General features: G+C 37.7%; 1 long non-coding RNA gene across 1 annotated transcript; it reads right to left on the bottom strand.

The window, feature by feature from the left end:
* Positions 1 to 12537: 12537 nt before the first annotated feature.
* On the bottom strand, positions 12538 to 17862 carry LOC309631474. Its single transcript, XR_014246291.1, has 2 exons — positions 13470 to 17862; positions 12538 to 13343 (listed from the first exon to the last, which is right to left on the bottom strand). It is a non-coding gene; the product is annotated as an uncharacterized lncRNA (long non-coding RNA).
* Between the last annotated feature and the right edge of the window lie 4816 nt (positions 17863 to 22678).

The raw sequence follows: 22678 nt of genomic DNA on the forward strand, positions 1-22678 counted from the left end.
CTCCCCCCACGTTTGTGCTGCTCTCAGAGTCATTCTTCCTTTTTCTTGTATAGCAGTATGTGTTTGCAACCAAGTAGCTCCATGATTCCATTCTTGCCTGTAGAATTTTAGAAGTCCCCCAGTCTTTTGTCATTGTGTTCTGTTTCTGTCCCTTTCAATCTAAGATAGTAGTGTTTCTGCTGATTCTCGAAAACCATGTTGGTCTCCTGTGTATAACTCATTAGACAACAGTCCTCCACAAATCTTTTCTGTGTGATCTCATCTCTATTCCTCGTTTCTGCTGAGATACGTAATTGGATCCATGAGCCACTTCCCTGGTCCCTTCAGCAAAATGTTGTTCAGCCACACCTTTGACTTTCTCTTCAGAGCATGCTTTATGAACAGAAACTCTCCCAATGTGTTCTGACACTAATTTCTCTGACACCAACTAGGTGTCCTACAATTCAATTCTGACACTAACTATCCAGAATTTGTGTAGATGCCACAAGTTAAGGGCAAAGTCCTTCAATTCTAACTAACTCCTTAGGGTTAGTGTCAGATCTCACATGTTAAAGGGCAAGGTCCTTAACAAGACTGCTTTTGCTAGATGCCAGGCACAGGAGAGACCCCTGAACTACCTGCACTTCTGTCGGAGTTTGGTCACAAACATGGGGATTTCCACAATCCCCCTTCAAGTTCCTGGGCTTGTAGCTGCATATCTTCCATCTCTGACTCCATTTCCACATGGTCTTCTCCTCTATGTCTCTGTGTTTCTCCTGTTCTATAAGAATGTCTGTCATTGTATTTAGGGCCCACCCCAAATCCAGGAAAATCTCAAGATTTTTAATCTAATTATATGCCCAAAGACCTTTTTCCAAATAAGATCACATTCACAGGCTCCAGGTTGATATATCTTTTGGAGGGTTACAATTCAATTCACTATACCTTCCCATCTTTCTCCACTCTCTGTCTCATTCTCTCTCACTCTCACTCTTGCTTTCTCTTTTATAAATGATATCTTTTTGAAACCAGTGGTTATTAATGCAAAATTTTACTTATAACTAGTAGAGCCAGGCTAATATTTTCAAGGTTCATTTACTCCCTCCCCTATAGTTCAGACATTGATCATTTAAATTTTGTCCCTTAGGTCACCTCCTTAAGACATTAAAACATTTGCTTCTCTGACTGCTGCATTTATTAATATCCAATTTAAACTGATCATCTTTTTATTATACCTTATTTCCACTGTACCTTAAATTAACCTTGGTCACAATGCTTTAACCTGTGTGTTCATATGGTAAAAATAGCTTCCATTATATAATACCATTAAATTTCAATGGCAATCAAATTCAATTTGTTTATAGAACTCCTAATGTGTGCAGGGCCAAGTTGTACTGCTTGTCATACTATTACCCAGAGATCAGCTGATTTTAAAAGTCACTGAAAGAACTTGTTATACCAGCAGTTTATAGGTATAATCTCAGACATATGCTGTAGCTCTGAGCAAATACTCAAATATTAAATGATTAAAACATAGGGGCTTTCTACTCTATATTACTAATGCACTGTGTATACATGTATTATCATACTAATAATCAATACAATACAATGTATTATATATAGCTTAAAAGAGTGTTAGTGACAAGGACTGTGCCATATTCATCTCTATGGCACATATCATATAGCTGCACCTATCTCATTCATCTTTGAAGATTCTGTGGTATATGAGTCAAGAGCTAAAAGTAGGATTAATTTTTGTAAAGGGATAAGTATCAAGAGTTGTATGATGGTAAGCATAGTTGTCAAGATATTATGGGTGGGGCTTCCCTGGTGGCACAGTGGTCAGGAATCTGCCTGCCAATGTAGGGGACACGGGTTCGAGCCCTGGTCTGGGAAGATCCCACATGCCGCGGAGCAGCTAGGCCCGTGAGCCACAACTACTGAGCCTGCGCGTCTGGAGCCTGTGCTCCGCAACAAGAGAGGCTGCGATAGTGAGAGGCCCGTGCACCGCGATGAAGAGTGGCCCCCGCTTGGCACAACTGGAGAAAGCCCTCACACAGAAACGAAGACCCAACACCGCCAAAAATAAATAAATAAACAAATGTGGGGTTTAAAAAAAAAAAAAAAAAGAAGCTATTCTGGAGGCCCAGTTCCATCATATACTTTATATTGAATTGAACAACTACGTCCTCATTAATAAAGAAAATTTAAGGATCTTTCTCTGAAAAATTATTATGAGGAGTACATATATTAACTAACTAAAACAGCTTTCTTTATTAAATTTTGAATGAGTCAGTAAATGATATATACAACTATTCACAAAGAATTATGCAACATGGTTGCATCATAGACTTACTATTTCTGCCTTTTTCTATATCATGAATCTCATGAAGGTGACATTTCTCAATAATGATAAAAATGATAACAACAGCAACACCAGTGGTTACTATTTATTATCCACTAACTAAGTATCAGGAACTATACCAGGTTCTGTACCCATTATTTTTAATCCTCCCAGTATCTCCATGAAAAGCAAGTTGAAAATCATAAGATTACTCAAGAGCCAATGTCTCTCTCTAGCTTGCCCCAAATTCTTTAGTGTCCATATAGAAGTAGTGTCAATTCTCTACCTGGCAACATCATGCCTGACTTGCATATGAGACATTTTCTATAGTATCAGATGAATTAAGTTGACAAGAGTTTTCCAGGTAGAAAGCTTGTGGATGTAACAGGCAGAAATGTAGAAAATGTCATTGCAATTAAAACAACATGCTTCTCGGATTCTAAAGAAAAACTCTCCCTCTTCCCATCCAGGAAGAAGATAAGGAATCTAAATCTGTATTTTTAAAAAAACAATTTTTATTGGAGTAGAGTTGATTTACAATGCTGCGTTAGTTTCAGGTATACAGCAAAATGAATCAGTTATACATATACACATATACACTCTTTTTAGATTCTCTTCCCATATAGGTCATTACAGAGTATTGAGTAGAGTTCCCTGTGCTGTACAGTAGGTTCTTATTAATTATCTATTTTATACATAAGAGTGTGTATATATCAATCCCAATTGCCCAGTTTATCCCTACCCCCCGTCCCCCCTGGTAACCATAAATTTGTTTTCTACATCTGTGACTCTATTTCTGTTTTGTAAATAAGTTCATTTCTACCATTTTTTAAGATTCCACATGTAAGTGATATCATATGGTACTTGACTTTTTCTGTCTGACTTACTTCACTCAGTATGACAATGTCTAGGTCCAAATGCCTGAAATTGTTGACGGTGGACACACTATATGGTCTTCTAAATAATCCCATGGAGTGAGTTTTTTTTTTTTTTTTGGCTATGCTGTGTGGGTAGGTCCCCGACCAGGGATCGAACCCCAGCCCTTGGCAGTGAAAGCACTAAGTCCTAACCACTGGACCACCAGGGAAGTCCCCATGGAGTGAGTTTGATGGGTTTATTATGGCTAGTTTATAAATGAAGAAAGTGAGGATTTGGAGGGATATATATTTTCCTAAGCTACTGACAAGACCCTCTCCTTAATTAAACTTTAGTCAGGTGCCTCTAAGCCCTCTAGGCCTTGACCTTCCGCGTCTGTCCCTGTTTGGCCTGTATCACCCAATTTTAGCAAGAATCATGTGAATTCAGTTTAGAAAGAACCACCCATCTTTGATATCTGATCAAATTCCTCATCCTCTACAATCTCCCTAGTCACCTGATTATCCTGGCCCACCTTCAGCAAGAATCCTGTTAAGTCCATTTACCCAGAAATCCCCCTTTACCTCTGATATTTCCTCTTAGTAATTTTCTGTCCACCACCCCTACCCTACTCCTTGGCTATGAATCTCTACTTATCCATGCAGTATTTGGAATTGAGCTCAGTTCTATACTGAGGTCTCTATTCCCCTAATGTAATAGTCCCTGAGTAAAATCTATTGGAGGGGAAAAAGTGAGAGCTGTCTGGATGGTAAACCTACAAGCAACAGAGACAGATGATTTACGGAGAATGACATAAAGGAGGGATGACGCCACACTTTCTTGCCTACTTAAGGAAAGATTGGTGGTAACATTCACTGGTGCCATGGTAATAGGAGCAGATTTCAGGTGAAGATCAGAAAATTAATTTAGCTATATTGAATAAAAGTATTAATTTTAAAAATCCAATTTAAGGTGTCTAGTTGCAAGTTAGACATTTGAGTTTAACTCAGAGCTTAATTTTATTTTGTTCTTATCTCTTTTTGGAGTGAATAGTGGATGATCCTGGCCTTCTAACACTTGATGGTACTTTTCCTTATGATACAGTAGAAGAGAGAGCCATGTTTGTGAGAAACAATGTGTTATGACTTTTTTTTTCAATCCATAATGCCCTGGATGTTTATTACTGTGAATAACCAAAGACCCCACATTTACTTTAAAAAAGAGAGAGAGAGAATTTGTTGCCTTTATGGGTTAGTGGAAATGAAAAAGTTCGTGGGTAGGGCAGCCTCCAAGTGTAATTTGCTCAGTGCTCCAGTCCCATTCTCTTGAGATTTTCTTAACTCTTTTGTTCTAATCCTTCAGAGTCAGACTGGTATTGTTCATGGAAGAAAAAGGCTGCAGCAGTTTCAAACTTAACATCTGCAAGCTATGTTATCCAAAATAAGAGGATGGCCTCTCTATTATAAAATTTATAAGACGAGTCCTGGGATTAACTGTCTTAGAAAACATGAGCTGCTCCAGAAACTAAGGATGGAATCAGCTTGCCTAAACCACAGGGATTTTTGTTATACCTTGGGAGTTACAAAGGGTGAATGGATATTAGAGAAGAAACTGACAGCTACTCACAATAATCTATTTGACTGATGAATATCCACACCATCTCTATGTTCTTTTCCAATATACTCTTATCAACCTGGACTTTACTCATTTTCTTTACAAAAGTAGATAACAAAAGTCTCATACAGTTATACCATCTAGCTCTGATTTTTAGGTTCACTGGATGGTGTTCAGTACTCTTAATCAGGCACAGACATAGCTTCTCACAGCCCAGTACCTATTGTTAAATAAAAAATTATCCACTACGATATATAAACTCTAATAAAAATTACCATGCAGAATATTCTTTGACATTAGTCTTAACAATATATTTATAGATATGTCTCTTCAGGCAAGGGAAACAAAAGCAAAAATAAACAAATGGGACTACATCAAACTACAAAGCTTCTGCACAGTAAAGGGGACAATCAATAAAACTAAAAGACAACCTACCGAATAGAAGAGATATTTGCAAATGATATACCCGATAAGGTGTTAATATCTCCCTAATATACAGAACTCATATGACTCAACAACAACGACAACAGACCCCCAAAAAAATCCAATTAAAAAATGGGCAGAGGAGCTGAATAGACATTTTTCCAAAGAAGACATACAGATGGCCAATACACACATGAAAAGATGTTAAATATCGCTAATTATTAGGGAAATGTAAGTCAAAACCACAATGAGATATCACCTCACACCTGCCAGAATGGCTATTATAAAAAAGACAACAAATAAGTGTTGGTGAGAATGTTGAAAAAAAGGGAAACTCATATAGTATTTGCGGGAATGTAAATTGGTGCAGCCACTGTGGAGAACAGTATGGCGGTTCCTCAAAAAATTAAGAATAGAACTACCACATGATCCAGCTATCCCACTTCTGGCTATTCATCCAAAGAATATGGAAACAATAATTCGAAAAGATATATGAACCCCTATGTTCATCAAGGCATTACTTACAATAAACATGATATAGAAACAACTTAAGTGCCCATCAACAGATGAATAGATAAAGATGAGGTGTGGTGTATATACACAATGGAATACTACTCAGCCATAAAAAAGATGAAATCTTGCCATTTGCCACAACATGGATGGACCTTGAGGGTATTATGCTAAGTAAAATAAGTCAAACGAAGAAAGACAAATACCATATTATTTCACTCATGTGGAATATTTTAAAAACTAATAAACAAACAAACAAACAAAATAAATGATCAAATAAAACCAAACAAACACACACACATAGATATAGAGAACAGAGTAGTGGTTACCATATAAGGAGGGTGGGCTGGGGGAGGGTGAAATGGGTAAAGGGGATCAAATGTATGGTGACAGGTGGAAACATTTTTGGTGGAAGCATGTTATAGAAATATAATGTTGTACACATGAAAATTATATAATGTTATAAATGAATGTTATCTCAATAAATATAAGCAAATAAATAAATAAAATATCACAAAGGAAAAAAAATATCCCTTGCACAAGGAATATCTAGAAACGAGAAACAGTGGTCACTTGTCCACAACACAGAGAATATCCTCTGGACAACAGTAACAAAATCTACCTGCCTTGTTGGAGAAGTGAGGTCTCAGTCCACCAGCTGAACCCAGGTTTTGCTCTTCAGAGTAAATGGTTCATGCCCATTTATCTCTTCTCCAGGATTGTATGTAACCTCCCTTTGGGGAAGTTGTCCTTCAAAATAGGAAATATTAAAAACCAGCCCGTTTCCATGTGGTGTAAACTCAGGGGCCTGGACCTTGCCCCACATTATAAGCCACTGGGAATCAGACTTGAGGTTTACTGGCAATACATCTTCTAAATTCTCAGTAGGCTTTAGGTCTGTTTCTGTCACACTTACAAAGGCTGGGAAGTCTCCCACCAAAAATTTGGGTTAGATGTTGAGACTGATGATGACACATGCACACCCAGAAGGTATGGAAAGGTTTATCACTTACATAATAATGGGGCTTTTCTGGGGATAGGTGGGCAGACTTCCCAAGCTGATCTGAAAATGGCTCGAGGAAGCAAAACAAAACAAAACAAAAAAAGAGTACTGGCTGACGAATGGATAAAGAAGATGTGGTACATATATACAATGGAATATTACTCAGCCATAAAAAGGAATGAAATTGGGTCATTTGTTGAGACGTGGATGGATCTAGAGACTGTCACACAGAGTGAAGTAAGTTAGAAAGAGAAAAACAAATATCGTATATTAATGCATATATGTGGAACCTAGAAAAATGGTACAGATGAACTGGTTTGCAGGGCAAAAATTGAGACACAGATGTAGTGACAAACGTATGGACACCAAGGGGGGAAAGCAGCAGGGGGTGGGGGTGGTGGTGGGATGAATTGGGAGATTGGGATTGACATGTATACACTGACGTGTATAAAATGGATGATTAATAAGAACCTGCTATATAAAAAAATGAAATAAAATTCAAAAATTCAAAAAAAAAAAAAAGAGTACTGGCTTCGGGTGTTTATTGTGGTTAGAGATTGCACCTGTGGTGAGTATTCCCACACGTGGGTGAGGGTTTGTGTGGTTTGAATATCCAATGACCCCAGTGGAGGGAACACCCAGATTTATTAGATTCCCCAGATGTCTGGCAGAAGGGGACGAAGGAGGAATAAAGCTTAAAAGATGTTTGCAGTCCCATATAAAAAATGGAGTCAGAGTCTTTATTTTCAAAATCTATATTTTCTAATAATTTCATGTCCCAGACGTCATGGAATCTTCTCTAACCAATGTTTGTGGCCAGTAATGAGCGTGAACATTTCTGTCCACTCTTAACAAGTATTTCTATCTTTTTAACCCTCAGTTTAAAATTCTCCTTGGATAAATTGACCAAAGTAGACTGGGGAGACAAGGTAAAGGTAAACTGTCCTTTTATCCCAGGCTGCATCCCAGCTCTACATTGAAGTGACTGTCCCCTTTTACAAACAAAAATTGCGCTACTGGAATTGTTTGGGGAGGCTTTGGGGATCAGGCTTTTCCTGGGTCCCAGTCTTAAAATCTGCCAAGGTTTTAACTTTACTATCTTTGTCAGAACTAGTGTTAGAATTCGAGATAGAAAATCTAACTTTCCAATTGTGAAATTATTCAATATTGAAGTCTTATCAACATGGATTGAAGTCCTTGAGCAGACAAGACCTCTCATAGCAAAACTGTAGATCTTCCTCTTCTTTCAGAGGACAGGACGGTTTCAAAGTAGCTTATTCCTATGATGAATAAACTTACTGAAGCTACAAGAAATAGCAATCAAATAACACCATCCTGATGTATTAGCCATGCCTCTAATGCTGTAGCATTGTTAGGCAAAGGATCCATGTCTAAATGTTAGACAGGCTACAAGTTAACAGCTATTTCACTAGTCTACAAAAATGATCTTCAATTTCTCACATGGGGTAGAGGAAAATGTGAAGGTGACCAATAGCTATCTACTGTAGCAGGTACTCAGTAAAAATATGTGTTCAGTAAGAAGAGGGTACGTTTCCAGAATTTAAACATTTAATTGATTAGCATGTTAAGTGCCATGGGACATTACTCATCGCTCACTTTGTTCCTAGAGTTTAATTACCCAGGATCAACCTTTGTTAAGCACGTCTACCATCGTGGTCCTGAGGTGGCTTCCAGGGGGCCCTGAGATTTTCCTTTATGCTTGTTGGTAAAAACATCCCACCTGCCTGAAGATAAGCAGAACTGTATTAGGAAATTGAGTGGATGACCTGACGGTCTTCCCTGTCCATTTAGGGGCACGGATATCACCATCCATGTTATACACTAATGTCTGAAAAACTTGTCTTCTGTGCTTTCCCATGACAACTTTTCATATTGAGTCATAACATTTTAATTCAAGCTGCTTTTCTTTTATCAAACAGATTCTTCTAAGGAATTATACAAAGCTTTCAATTTTATAAGGTTGTGCATTTTAAAAAGATTTTTAAATAAAAATAGGAATGAAAGCCTTTGAAAGTTTACGCTAAATGTATGCCGTTCTGAAATGGAGTCTTTCTTCTCTTTAATGGTTCTCTCAGTGCTGAAATTAGAATAATTGCTCTGGTTAACTTTTGCACTTCTATGTTAAAGCCAACTGGATAAAATATCTTTTTTCTTTTTTCAAAAGCAAAACTTGTTCTTATGTAGCTTTTTTCCTGCTCCCTCATTTTGAAGTAATTTATTTTCTACCATAGCCAAGAAAATTAGTGACTTCATTTTTGCTACTTAATCCTCTCAGCTAAAAGTCACACTCAGCTGGATCCCTCTTAGGTATGTACCATAACAAGCATTCTATTTCTCCATTTCAAAAATATTTCTTTCCTATGTTATTTTCCTTCTGTCTCTGCTATCTGATAGGAATTATCTGAAGCACTGACTCAAGCAAAGGTATTAGGTTGAATCCTGCTCAAGGGAGCCACCAAGAAGGCCACTGGAAGTGGCTTCTTTTCCTCATTAGCAGAAAGGGGACATCTGCTCACCAAGCCGTGCATCAGTAGATTTGCATCTGTCCAGAATGGAAAGCCTTTTTCAGTTTGCAGAAATATCCCTTTTCCTAGAGTTTCAGGTCTAGTTGTGCAATTTATTAGCGCTCCGTATCAGTCAGGGATTTTTATAGCAAGCAATAGAGATTTACTCTGGTTAACTTATGAAACAGAAATGGAATTTGTTTGTAAAGATACTGCAGTAGCTTATAGAATTATGGAGTACTAAGGCTTTCAGAAGGACAGACATCCGTGCACCCCTGCCGTGTCAGCAGCAGGAAAAATCGGACAACAGAATTAGCCAAGAGCTAATGTTTCCCTTCTGTTTTCATAACTCGAGTTTCGAATTCTCTTGGGAGAATATGGTTGACCTTGTTACCAAAAGAATTAGGAAGGAATGATGAGTAAATTAGAATACTAAATAGCCACTTGTGACAGACAGGAAGATATGCAGACTGCTTCTCCTTCACGTAAGGGCTTCATTGCCCAGCTGAGGAGTGTGGTTGGCAATCAGCACCCAGCTATGAATTATCACCTCCAGGTCTACCTCAGCTTATGAGCTGTCGTCACTCAGGAGTGGCCGTGATGTGAGGTGGCAAGCAAAAATCTTTCCAATGGGAAGAGTTTTGGGTGCTACATCTGAGCACCCACTTTATGTGGAAGAAGGGGCCCAGGATTAGAATATATACAGACTCAGGGAAAGTTACAATGTTCAGTCTGGCTGAACAGGGACCTAGAATAAAAAGACTGGAAGATCAGAGACAAAAAGGTCTTGAGTGGAGACATATGAATGGACTTATGGAAGGAGGCACAAATTGTGAAGGTCTTTATTTTACCTATCAGTACCTAGGAAAAAGCATCGACCAAAGAGACGCTACCAACTAAGTACACAACATGCCTTATTATTATGATGGGCCATCAGGTAGCTGCTTCTGATTGGTCCCACCTCATAGCAAAGGAGGAGCAGGAGTGGGTCCATGACCTTGGAATTCATTGGTTGTTTCATATACACCAATCAGAAGCAACATAATAATTGAAGAAACAACTGAAGTACCAGTTGGGAGGCAATACTCTGGGAGTGTGAAGTTCTGTCTTCCAGGAATCATAGGCCTCTCTATGGCATTGCGTCTCCAACAGGAAGAATACACAGGCATAGGAATCAAGGGACAGAAGCAGAAGTGGCCTCAATTAGTATCATCTCCAATTCCTTGACACAGTAAGAGACTTTGTGCTTCTCATTCTCTCAACTCTTGGCTCTACAGGATTGGAGTTCCTGGTTCACAAAGAGGGTACACTCTTGCCATAGAAACAACAAGCTAAAAGCTATGACTACCACCTCATACTTTGGACTCCTGTGTCCAGGGACAAGCAGTCAGACTGCTAAGTCACCATCTTAGCAGACCACTGAACCTGATCAGCTGGAGAAAGTAGAACAGTTGTAGAACAGCTGTTATCCAACTGGGGCAGTAGGTAAGGAATATGTATGAAATATGAGTTATCCAGCTGGGTGACTCTTGGTACTTTCTTGCCCAAATACAACTGTGAATGAATAAGTACAGGACATTAACCTGAAAAAAATATGCTTGCCAGGAACTCAGATCCTTCAAGAATGAGGATTTGGGACACACCATGAAGTAAGCCACCCACTGAAATCAGCAAAGGTGATAGCTGAGGGGAACGAGGATTTGAAAGGGTGGAGGAGGAAAGAGATGGATGAGTTCCAGTTGCAGCCCTGGGATGGGAACAGGGAAGGGGGATGCAATTCCAGTCACTACCTTATTTTTCTAAACTTCTCTGCGCAAGTAGCTGCTCTCCAAATGCACATGGAGAAGTGAATCCACAGGGAACAAGGGCTGGAATGTGGCAGAAACAGAGAACTGGAACTCTCAAATCCCCCTTCAAGGAAAGACTTGTTGCCCAACTGAGAGGAGTGTGGTTGGCTGGCAACATCTTGCTGTTAATTTCTTCAGGTGTGCCTCAGCATTTGAGTCGAGGTCATGCTCTCTTTGGCTGACCTCAACCAATGACTGGGTGACCCTGTGATTCAAGGGTTCAGCAATTTCTGCTCACTACAGGATTAGTTTAATATTTGCTCCATGACCCCAGTTGGGTTCACAGAGATTTTATTATATTAGCATCACAGTCTCTTGAAGCCCATGCCCCACTCTGTTCCTCCCTTGTGCTTTCATATATGTTACTTTTGTATAAACGTGTTGCTATACTAATTGTATCGAAATGTCAGCTTCTGTAGGACCCAACTAACATGACTCTAAAATTCTTTTTTTCTTCTTTTTAAAGAAAATTTCCACAAGCAGTGTATGAGTCAGAATAAGATAATGCTGTCTCCCAACAAACTGCAATTCTTGTTAGAGTGCCACACATTCTGATCTTGTGCCTTGGTTTAGCTGGCAAACAATTTCACATTACTGCAAAATACGCCCTACAACTTTTAGGATTTAGCATAGTAGCATTATGTTCATTTCAAGTGTCCAGTGTATGTTTACAAACTCTACACACCCAATGAAAATATGAAAGGATCACATTTGTCAACCCACATTGCAGCATTGTCAATGTTCAAATGTGTGCCGACGTTTTCTTTTTCTCTGATCTTTTGAAAGTACTTTTTGAGAACATTTAAAATAAATTATTGCTTCCAAGCATGACTTAAGGCTGATTCTGAGTTATCTCACATCCTACAATACCCTTTGTTATAGTGGAAAGAACTCAAGATTTTAGTCAAAGTCACCTAGGTTGAACTCTGGATTTGTCTCCTATCCAGCATGTGATGTCAGGAAAGTTACTTAATCTGTTTTTTTTTCTTAACTTTCTCATGTGTAAAATGGAACAATTATAATACCTTCCTTAAGTTTTTCCTTTGAGGATGAATAACGCATATAATGTAATCAGGGTATCTGGAACTCAATCAAGAAATAGTCTTTTCCAGAAGTTATAGTAGGTAAGTAAGGTGCAGAATCTGGAAAAGGGAATAAACTGTAATTTGTTTAGCGCCTGACATGGGTCATGTCCTTCATTATTTGTATTACGGCTATAATTTCACTTCTTTAATCCACATACAAGCTTGTGAATTAACCTTATATATTCTTATTTTATAGCTAGGAAAATATAGGACTCTGAAAGGTGAAACAACTAGCCCAGCACGATATGGTTCATAAGTAGCAAGGAGGGAGAAGTTATAGCATTTCCAACAGAGCCATTAATAAGAATTAAATGCCCAACGTGAATGATAACACTAGTGCTAGGTTAGAATGCTTTCTTTTTCTTTTCTTTTTTTTAACATCTTTATTGGAGTATAATTGCTTTACAATGGTGTGTTAGTTTCTGCTTTATAACAAAGTGAATCAGCTATACATATACATATATCCCCATATCTCCTCCCTCTTGTGTCTCCCTCCCACCCTCCCTATCCCACCCCTCTAGGGGGACAAAAAGCACCGAGCTGATCTCCCTGTGCCATGCGGCCGCTTCCCACTAGCTAGCTATTTTACATTTGGTAGTGTATATATGTCCATGCCACTCTCCCACTTTGTCCCAGCTTACCCTTCCTCCTCCCTGTGTCCTCAAGTCCATTCTCTACATCTGCATCTTTATTCCTGTCCTGCCCCTAGGTTCATAAGACCCATTATTATTTTTTTTAGATTCCATATATATGTGTTAGCATACGGTATTTATTTTTCTCTTTCTGACTTACTTCACTCTGTAAGTATGTCTCTATGTCCCTTCACCTCACTACAAATAACTCAATTTCGTTTCTTTTTATGGCTGAGTAATATCCCATTGTATATAAGTGCCACATCTTCTTTATCCATTCATCTGTCGATGGACAGTTAGGTTGCTTCCATATCCTGGCTATTGTAAATAGAGCTGCAATGAACAATGTGGTACATGACCCTTTTTGAATTATGATTTTCTCAGGGTATATGCCCAGTAGAGGGATTGCTGGGTTGTATGGTAGCTCTTATCTCTTCTCTACCCTGCTGTTATGGTGAACCAATGCTTTCACAGTGTGTTTTCTTTGAGAAGTAGACTGAGCTTTTAACAGGCAACTAGCTTGTGGCTCTAAAGGTAATCGATTTGAGTGATTTTTTACAAAATGTGATTGCTTTTAAATATATATATTTATATATATATATATATATTTATATATATGTATATATAAATATATACAAAGGATCAAAATAACATGAAAAGATGAATACATTGGAGATTTTACTGGGTTTACTTTCATGGTCAGATCGAACTTTTTGTTTTTAGCAAATAGCCTGTTAGAAATGGCTGATGGGGGGATGCTTCCTTCCTCACTGAAGTACTCACAGTTCCCAGAACATGCCAAGCTCAGTCAGACCTTTCCCTCTGTACGTGGCTCACATCTGTGACTTCTCATTGGAAAGACCTTTTCTCGCTTACTTTCTCAGGCAGGACTCATTCCTACTTCAACACCAGCATCTGCACCTCTTAGAAATGTCCCCTGGAACACTAACTACCCTTCCCTGACTCCCCAAACCATCACTCAATCACAGTAATTGGAGCCAGTGCCTTTCTTGCAGCATTTTGATGATGGCATTTATTAAATTATGTACAATTTGATGGATGGTGCTGTTGGAGGACAGGGGAAGTCAGAGCTCAGTAGATGCTTATTAAAATGTATTGGGGAGGATGGGAGAATGGCCCATTACTACTAAAATTAGCTAAGACTGGCTGGACTATCATAGCCAATGATCTTGAACTACATTCTCTAGTGGACACTGTCAGTGTTCCACTCAGATCTCTGCAGATCTGTTTTCCATTTCTGTGTGTCCCTCCCCTCGTTTACTATTTTGTGTTTCTAAAGTCCTGCCCCTGCCCCTCTTCAGATGGTTGTTCCAGGGCTACTTTACCTGTATTACCAGTGACACAAAAACACGGGAATGTTGTGACCCTCTCATCTTCCTGCAGCATAGCTCTTAGCAGAGATAGACTGGACCCACTGGAAGGGGAAAGCCCAGCTCCCTTGCCTTTAGTCAGAACAAGGTCTTAGAGGACCAGCCGGTGGCTGAGACTTTCCCCTTAAATCACCCCATTTGGCTCTTTTCCTTCCTTGTCTAGCTCAGATGACTCTGTTATTGGTTTCTTCTGGGAACACTTCAGTTATAAAGCATTTGCACATGAAATATGTCTCAAGGTCTGCTTCTGGGAACTCCATCTTGAAGACGTTAAATGGCCATTTACATTTACTGTTTATTTTATCAAAACAGTTTTCACATAAAGACCACCACAACATGAAGTGGCTCATATTGTAAAGCAGCATGACCACCCCTTCCTTCCCCATTCCCTCCTCCTGGACACAATGGCTATCATTTTGGATTAGGCTTGATTTTATGGTATTTTCTTTCATATCACTAAATAATTACTGCTCTTATTTTATACATCAGATTTAGTTATGATTCTTTTCCTGGAAATTAGAAAAAAGATTAGGAAGTAGCTCACATGCTCATATGTGACCTCCCCATATGGGACCTTCATCCCCATCCTGCCAAGAGAGTTTTTTGTTTGTTCATTTTGTTTTTAATTCACGGTTCTATTTTGGTCAACTTCAAGCAAGGAACTTAAGCTGCCATCTCTCCATCTCTTAAAAATTTTCAAGACCTCCATTCATAGAACCCCCTTTCCTTCAAGAGAAATCCCTCCCAGACTCTCTTTCTTATGTTCTAATTTAGACTTTCAGGCCTGCTACACAGCTGTCATCAGAGGACTTACTTTTCTTGCCCTCTTGAGTCTACAGCTTCCTTTTAATTAATTAGATCAATCTCTTCTCTTACTAGAATATATCCTTGAGTAATTTCCTAAGTGTGAATAAAGATAATTCTTTGAGTCTTTTCATGATGAAAATGGCTTTATCCTGTCTTCTCACTTTATTGTAGCTTGCCAAAATGTTCTATTCTAGGTTGAAAATCTTTTTCTTTCATAATTCTGAAAGTATTTTTTTCATTGTCTTCCTACATTCATTGCTGCTAAGAAAAAGGCTGAGGTCACTCTACATTTCATAGCTTTTTAACTGACCTATTTTTTTTCCTGTTTTGACACTTTTAGAACCTTAACTTTATCCTGCAATTTAAAATCGATACATCTCGATTTCTGATTTTATTTTCATATGTCTTGCACTCATTACATACTTTTCATTCAAGTGACCATGTATTCTTTCAAATGTGAAAGTTTTTCTTGAATTGTTTCTTTATTAATTTTCTCCCCCATTATTTTGTTCTATTCTCTCTTTCTGGAACTTCCATATGTTCCTCATCTGGTCCTCTTTGTTTTTCATCTCTTCCTTTCTTTTCTATATAATTTTTGTTCTACTCTCTGGGACATTTCTTCACTTTAGTCTTCGTTCTCATCTACTGTTTGTTTTATTCTGACAACAATAATTTTAATATCTAGTTCTGTGATTTCTCTCTTTCCTAAGATCCTGTTCTTGTCTAAACATAAAATGTGTACATTTCCCTGAAGCTATTTTCTTTGGCTCTTTTTCTTTCATTCTGTTTAATTATCAGCCTATTTCATCTTACAGGATTTCTTGGAAATTCTACAGATCCTTCATTTTGGATTTATATGTATGTGCGCAGCAATAGAAAGACCAGGTCGCTCACTGTTTATAAATAGGCTGTTAACAGGCAGACTCAGGGGTGAAGCCAGCTGCTGTACTGGGAGAACTCTTAACATCAGGTTAAGGAGAGCTCTCCTTGGGGGGCCTTTGCTCTCCTCAGACACTAAGTGCATGTCTGTGCAGAAGAACATTTTTGTCTAGACATAGATATCAGACTTCAGGGTTTGCTCTGTGCGCTCACATGGAATGAATAATTTCCACCTAAGTGTGTTCTATTAGACGTGTGATTTAAGCCTGAGCCCTCGTTCTGGTCCACACTGTACCCTGATTTCTAAATGTAAAGTGTCTCTGAAGCTCTGCCAACAGGCGAGTACCCTCTTTGAATCTTTTCAGGCTGAAATTGTCTTTATCCTGTCTTCTCACTTTATTGTAGCTTGCCAAAGTGTTCTATTCCCCTGTGTTTATGGCCAAGGTTGAGGCTGCATTCCTCAATGCTCCTTCTCGCCCTTTCCATCTTCCAATAATTGTTGGAATTTCCTATCCATGGATCACTCTTTGCCCATTCTCTTTGCTATAGGTTTATGCCATGTTATGAATTTCTTTATTATCATTTTATGGAATAGGAGAGAGAGAGAGAGAGGGAGTGAGAGAAAGAGAGATTATGTGATGTTGCTTTCCTCTGCCTTCTTTTACTTCTAGAAATGTACAACTACTCCCATTTCTATTATTCCTGGTATTGATTCTAGTTTTGGTTCTACTATTAGCATGTAATTGGATCTAATATTTGTTTACAGTACCTTGTGACAGGAACCTTATTATGAGATTTGTGTATTTCATCATTTCACTTAATTATCACCTTATCTTTACAGGTATTACTATCTCCATTAAACATACAAGGAAATGGAGGTTCAAAAAATATCTTTCAGAACTTGAATTTTCAATTTGGTCTATCTGACCACAAAGGTCATAGTCATCCTATTATGTTAGGCTACAGCTACTCTCTGCCTTCCAACAGGTGGTGTTTATAGATTTGCTTATTTGTTTGCAATTTGTGGCATACTAAATGACATCATTTGCACAAAATGAAGGACATCTGTTGATCCAGTTTTTTCCAGATGTTATTATAGTTTTCTATGTAGTGACATTGTCCTTTTATATTTTACTTGGACTACATTTATATTAAATACCAACAAACTGGAATTATATTCTCTGTGGGAATATTTCACACCTGAAATGTAATATAAAATTCAAGGTGGAACTATATTTAACTAGCCTGAGTGTTCCAATTACTAATAAACAGAACTCTGTAAGGTGTCAGACACAAAGTTCTAAGGCAATTTTATGATTATTCCCCAGGCTGTAAATCTTACCAAAACACTCAGCAATAAGTATTTTGGCAAGATGTATTTTGAGAGTATTTTATGTATGTGTTTTCTAAAAACATTGGCTTATCTACTATCTAAATAGCAGATTCTTGCAATTTACTTGTTTTAGTTGGGTTTTCTTATACTGGCCCATCTTGGAGTCTTGTAATAAATGTGTAGTTCTTCTTATGAATAAATGTTGAACTGCAAAGCAAGAAGACAATTTCCATCCTTCTTTTGATGGTCTAGATTCATAAGAAAGAAAAGTAAAAGAAAAGCCTGAGGGACTATGCAAAATAATTTATCGTGAAACTTAAATTTAAATATTCTTCCTAACTTTTTTTTTTCAAATCCTTAGCTGTGACCTTGTGAACTTTTTAATCTCTATGTATTTTCATACTTCTCATTTTTAAAATGAGAAAATTGGAATAGATTAATAGTTACAAAAATATTTTTTCAAAAACCTTTAGTTAAAAACATTATAATATAAAACAGATAATCAACAAGGACCTACTGTATTGCACAGGGAGCTCTACTTAATACTCTGTAATTACCTATATAGGAAAAGAATCCAAAAAAGGATAGACGTTTGTATATGTGTAACTAAATCACTTTGCTGCACACCTGAAAATAACACATTGTAAATCAAATATACTCCAATATATAAATAAATAAATAAATAAATAAATAAATAAATAAATAATTTAAAAAAACTTTAAAAAAACCCCTATATTATACAAAAGCCCAGTATATTTTAAAAATCAGATAAAAGCTGAGCATGTCTGGTAGAAACCCTGTGAGATAGAACCTGGAGAAGACTGGAGCCCTGCTCTTCAGCCTTCACCTCACTTCAAATGGCAGCTTCAGGGTACGTCTCCTGAACCTTTGGATGCTCAGGAAAACTGCTGACACACATGGCATCTAAAGATGCTTCAGTCTCAAAATTTACATAACACTATGACACAGAGTGATGAATTTGGGGGAAAAGAGAGGACTTACCTTCAGTGGAAATAGAAAAGTACGAAAGTGATTGCTCATGCCTCATTTTCACTATTTTTTTTTTTTTTTTGGAGCTTTCTGTAGTTAAATCTACCTGTATTTCTCATTACTGTATATAGCCATTTGTATAAGATGTTCTAGGACCAAGGAATTTATTGCATTTTTTCATAATGACATAAATAACAATTTTTATAGTTTTATATGCCATTTCAGAGAAATAAGCTCAAAGATCAGAAGCTCAAAGATGGAGTGCTTGGTCCCCCAAGAAGTCTATATTTTTGATTCTGAAATCATAGACAATATGAAGTTCAGTACCAGACCTATTTAGCAATAGATTTTCCATTCCACAGAAATCCTCTCACTCCTGATTTCCTTTTGCAGTTTTAATTGAGTCACTCAGGGGAACCTTAAATAGACCTTTCCTTAAAAGGCAAGGTGCTTCTCTAAACTTTTTGATGTCAGGTATCATACCTCTTTCTTTTTGAATTCTATGCAGTGTTTAGAGTAATACCTCATGCATCAAATGAGCTCAACCAGTATCTGTCTTTGTTGGAAGAAGAGGTGAGAGGGTATCATGGTTGACAGAACTGTTTCTGTATGGGATTTCTAAACTTTTGGTTTATACTTAGATTTATTTTGAACTCAGCAATATGATCTGGATCATGAAAAAAATATCAGGTGAATGATGAATGGCAGAAAGTACAGTGATGAAGAATAAATTATAACAATTAATAGTTAAACTCATCTACTTTTCTAGTAGTGTTGCCCGAGCTATGATTATAGATTAAGACAGAAATGGTGAAATTGTAAGCACAGGAAAAAATATGAAACAATGAAGTTTTTTGAAATGTAGAAATGATTTTTAAAGTTCTCTGGCATGAAAATCTTCTTTTAAGTTCACATGAGACATTTTGTAAAACAGTGTTCAGTGTTTAAAAGTTGCATTTCATTGAGCATGAAAATACACGTTTCAGTTTGAAATGGTAGTGTGCTGGGTTGAGTCTTTGGGGATCAAAGATCAAAGGAGGCACAAATTTATTAAATGAAAAATGCAATAAAACCTCAGTATAAATATGAATATACCTTGATACACTTAATAAGTTCTGAGTCTTTTTGGGTTGCAAGAATTTTTCCAGTCTCTCAAAAATTCATGTTGCAGAAAGCAACTTTATCCAAATCATAAATCCCTACATCAACGTTTTAGAGTTCCCAATTATCCAAATATTCATTCCGCCAGAGATAATAATGTACAGTTGGTAAATGTTCGAAAGAATCCTATTTCAAAAGTTGCTTCTTAGAGGTGACAAAATAGTGGATAGAACATCTAATATCAATCATATCTCGATGCCAAAACAATGACTTTCAGAGCATTATGCACACTCAAGGATGAGCATCTCAAATCATACACCATAAAATGTATCATTAAGGTTTGTATTTTCATGGGAATGTCAGCCATCCTCCAGGTCTATATTGTCATAATAAGCTTGTCAGGGAGCTGCAAACTGAAACAGAAAATCCAGGGAAAGAAATAAGATTTTCTACAATTGTATTTTGTTATAAATTGAGCACTAAAAATGAGAGGTTATTTTTTTTCTTAGTCCCCAGGATGTTTTCCCAAAACGCAAATAAAACGTCAAGCCTTCCCCTCGCACCTTGTATGTTACATGACAATTCTCCACTCCTAGAAGAAATGGATCCCTGCCACCAACCACAAAGCTCACTCCTACTGTTTTCTCTTCTTTGTAAGATATTAGATGATCATAAGGAACCCAAGCTGGGTTTCCCCTAAAAGCAACACAAGAGGAATGTCCATCTATCCTTCTGTCAACACCCATGACCCTGACTTGGCCGGGGGCCGGGGGGAGGGGAAAGCTCTATCATTGGGAAGTTCTCCCCATTTCACTGTGGGTCTCAATAATTCCTGGAGAAACAAAAGCGCTTCCTGGAAAAATACTAAGGAGCCTGCCCTCATTCCTAGGAATCATGAAAAACACTGTGTTGACAATTTGTTGCCTTAGGGCATTTATATCAATTTAGTCTATTGTTATCGGTTACCTATTAGTACTGCAATTTTTGTTCTACGTCTTTTTGCTGGAGTCGCTATTTTGTTCTGACACTAACTTGAATCGACTTCTCTCTCCATCTTTCTTTATTAAGTATTGTGAGCATTCTGAAGAGGAAAAGGTTGCTTCGAGAGGGAAAACATTTCATCTTTTCCAAAGAAGGTACCAAATCTACTGTACGCTAGGCAGTAAGGGTACAAGTAAAAACAAAACACCACTTTTCCTTCACAAGTGTTTAGTCTAGTTGGAATCAAGGAAGATTTAAGTATGAGAGAGCATCTGAGCTGAACCTAGATGGTATGTTTCCTAGGGCTGCTGTAACAAAGTATCACAAACAGGAAGAATAAAAGTAACAAATTTATTCTCTCACAGTTCAGGCTGTCAGTTCAAAATTAGGTCACCAGTTTAAAATAAAGGTATTGGCAAGGTTGGTTCCCTCTTGGGGGCTCAGAGGCAGAATCTGTCCCGTGCCTCATCTCCTAGCCTCTAGTGGCTGCTGGCATTCCTTGGTCTTTGGCAGCATAACTCCAAATTCTGTCTCCACCTGCAGCTGTCTTTTTCCAGAATTGGAGAGGAAATTGTGAGCTCTATCTAAGTGGGCAGAACATATCACTAGCAAGGTTCATTCTTGTTTTGGTGAATGATAAGCAATTAGGCATGAAAGTCTAACCTCCCAATACTTACATAAAGAAGGCCACGCTCTGAGTTTCCCGAACCCATCCCATGGTTTCTGGTATCTCTGCGCAAATAAGTCTATTTCTTTAGATAGTAAGTTTTCCAGAATTGTTCTACAACAGAATACCACTGTTTCTTGTCACTCTATATTTTTAGAGCATTATAGGGTGGGGGTAGTTAGGAGGGATTAACTGTCAAAGGTGTCACTAAACAACGTATTTCTCTCATTACTGTATGTCAACTTTGAACTCAGAAACTTTGAGGCTCAGTTGGGTGGGAAGGTTGGACCTGTCCCTCTGGATCTGCAGGATTTTCAGTGTATTTTTTTTTTAGTTGCCGTTTTCTCTCCTGAGAATCCCAATATGATTGCATATGATTTCTATGTTTAGAAGTTTGTTAATATTATTAATCTGCTGCTGCTTCCCGATGTTCCCAAGCTCCTGTTCTAAACACTGTTGTTATTATTGTTGTTGTTGTTTCTATACTAACACTTTAATATAATTTTGGGGAAATCGAAGTGTTTTGCCACCTTGAACTAGAAGCCTGTGTGTATTTTATGAATGCCTCAACTTGTCACCAACTTGAAAAATTTTCATGTGAAACTTTTGCTGCAACCATCTGACAAGGAACTTTAGGAAAGCTTCTATATATTCTTGTCAAACAGTCTTGCTTTAAGATTTTAAAACAGCTTCCTGTGGTGTTTATATGCTGAACATTGCAGATGGTAACTTCCAAACGAACTTTAATAATACTTTTCCAACCACTATCAGAAATGGGTGTTGACAATGCAGAATGCTAGGCGGTTTGGTGAACATTAAGGCGATCAGGACTTAGAAGTAGCAGTCGTACGTGTTGTAGTCTTTGCTCTCTCAATTACTGACTATTCAACCTTGGGTCCTAAGTTTTCTTATCTATAAATGAAATTGGACTAGAAGATTTCAGCCTTTTTTTCAGATCTGATGTTTCATTGTCTCATGGTTTTAAGATACTAGTAAATTCCAGTCAGTGTTATTCCCATAAGAAAGCAATTATACTCCAATAAAGATGTAAAAAAAAAAAAAAAAAAAGAAGAGATTCCAATACAGTTAGACACCCAGACTGGCTTACATTTTCAATGGATTTTTAACGTTGCAACAAAATCCTAGCGCTGTCACAGAAGGAGAGTGTTAGCACTTTCTGTCTTCATACTAGTTTTTCTCTGTTATAACTCTTTTAAAATAGAAATCCTTTGCACATTCTGTTACATAAGTTTCAAAGACTGTGTAGATGTAGAATAAAGTATGCAGAAGTCACTAAAGTGGGTCACACAAGTTAAGTCTAGTCTTAAATTTTGTACCCTGTCTCATTATTTATAACAAATTTCAAATGCCTTAACATTAGGTACAGAATTCTTTCTGATCACTTACAACCATATAAGTCCCTATTGATTTCCTCCCCGATCATCTTATCCCATCCATGCTGAAGCCACACTGAAATGCGTGAAATGTTCCAAACTTGCCCTACTCTCAAATGTGTGCCTTAGCACATACCGTTCACTGTGAGGGATGAACTTTCCCACTTTCATAATCAGATGATTCCTTGTTAAGTTTTCCACACATTTCCTTTAGGAAATTCTTCTGCTCCCAAGTCAACTCTACCATTAGCTGGACAGGTATCTTTCCTTTGTGTTCTTTGGTATACTGCGCTGTATGTATAAAAGAGCTTCAGAAGA

The sequence above is a fragment of the Balaenoptera borealis genome (assembly GCF_965194805.1).
Source record: "Balaenoptera borealis genome assembly, chromosome: 6".
Taxonomy (NCBI): Eukaryota; Metazoa; Chordata; class Mammalia; order Artiodactyla; family Balaenopteridae; genus Balaenoptera; species Balaenoptera borealis.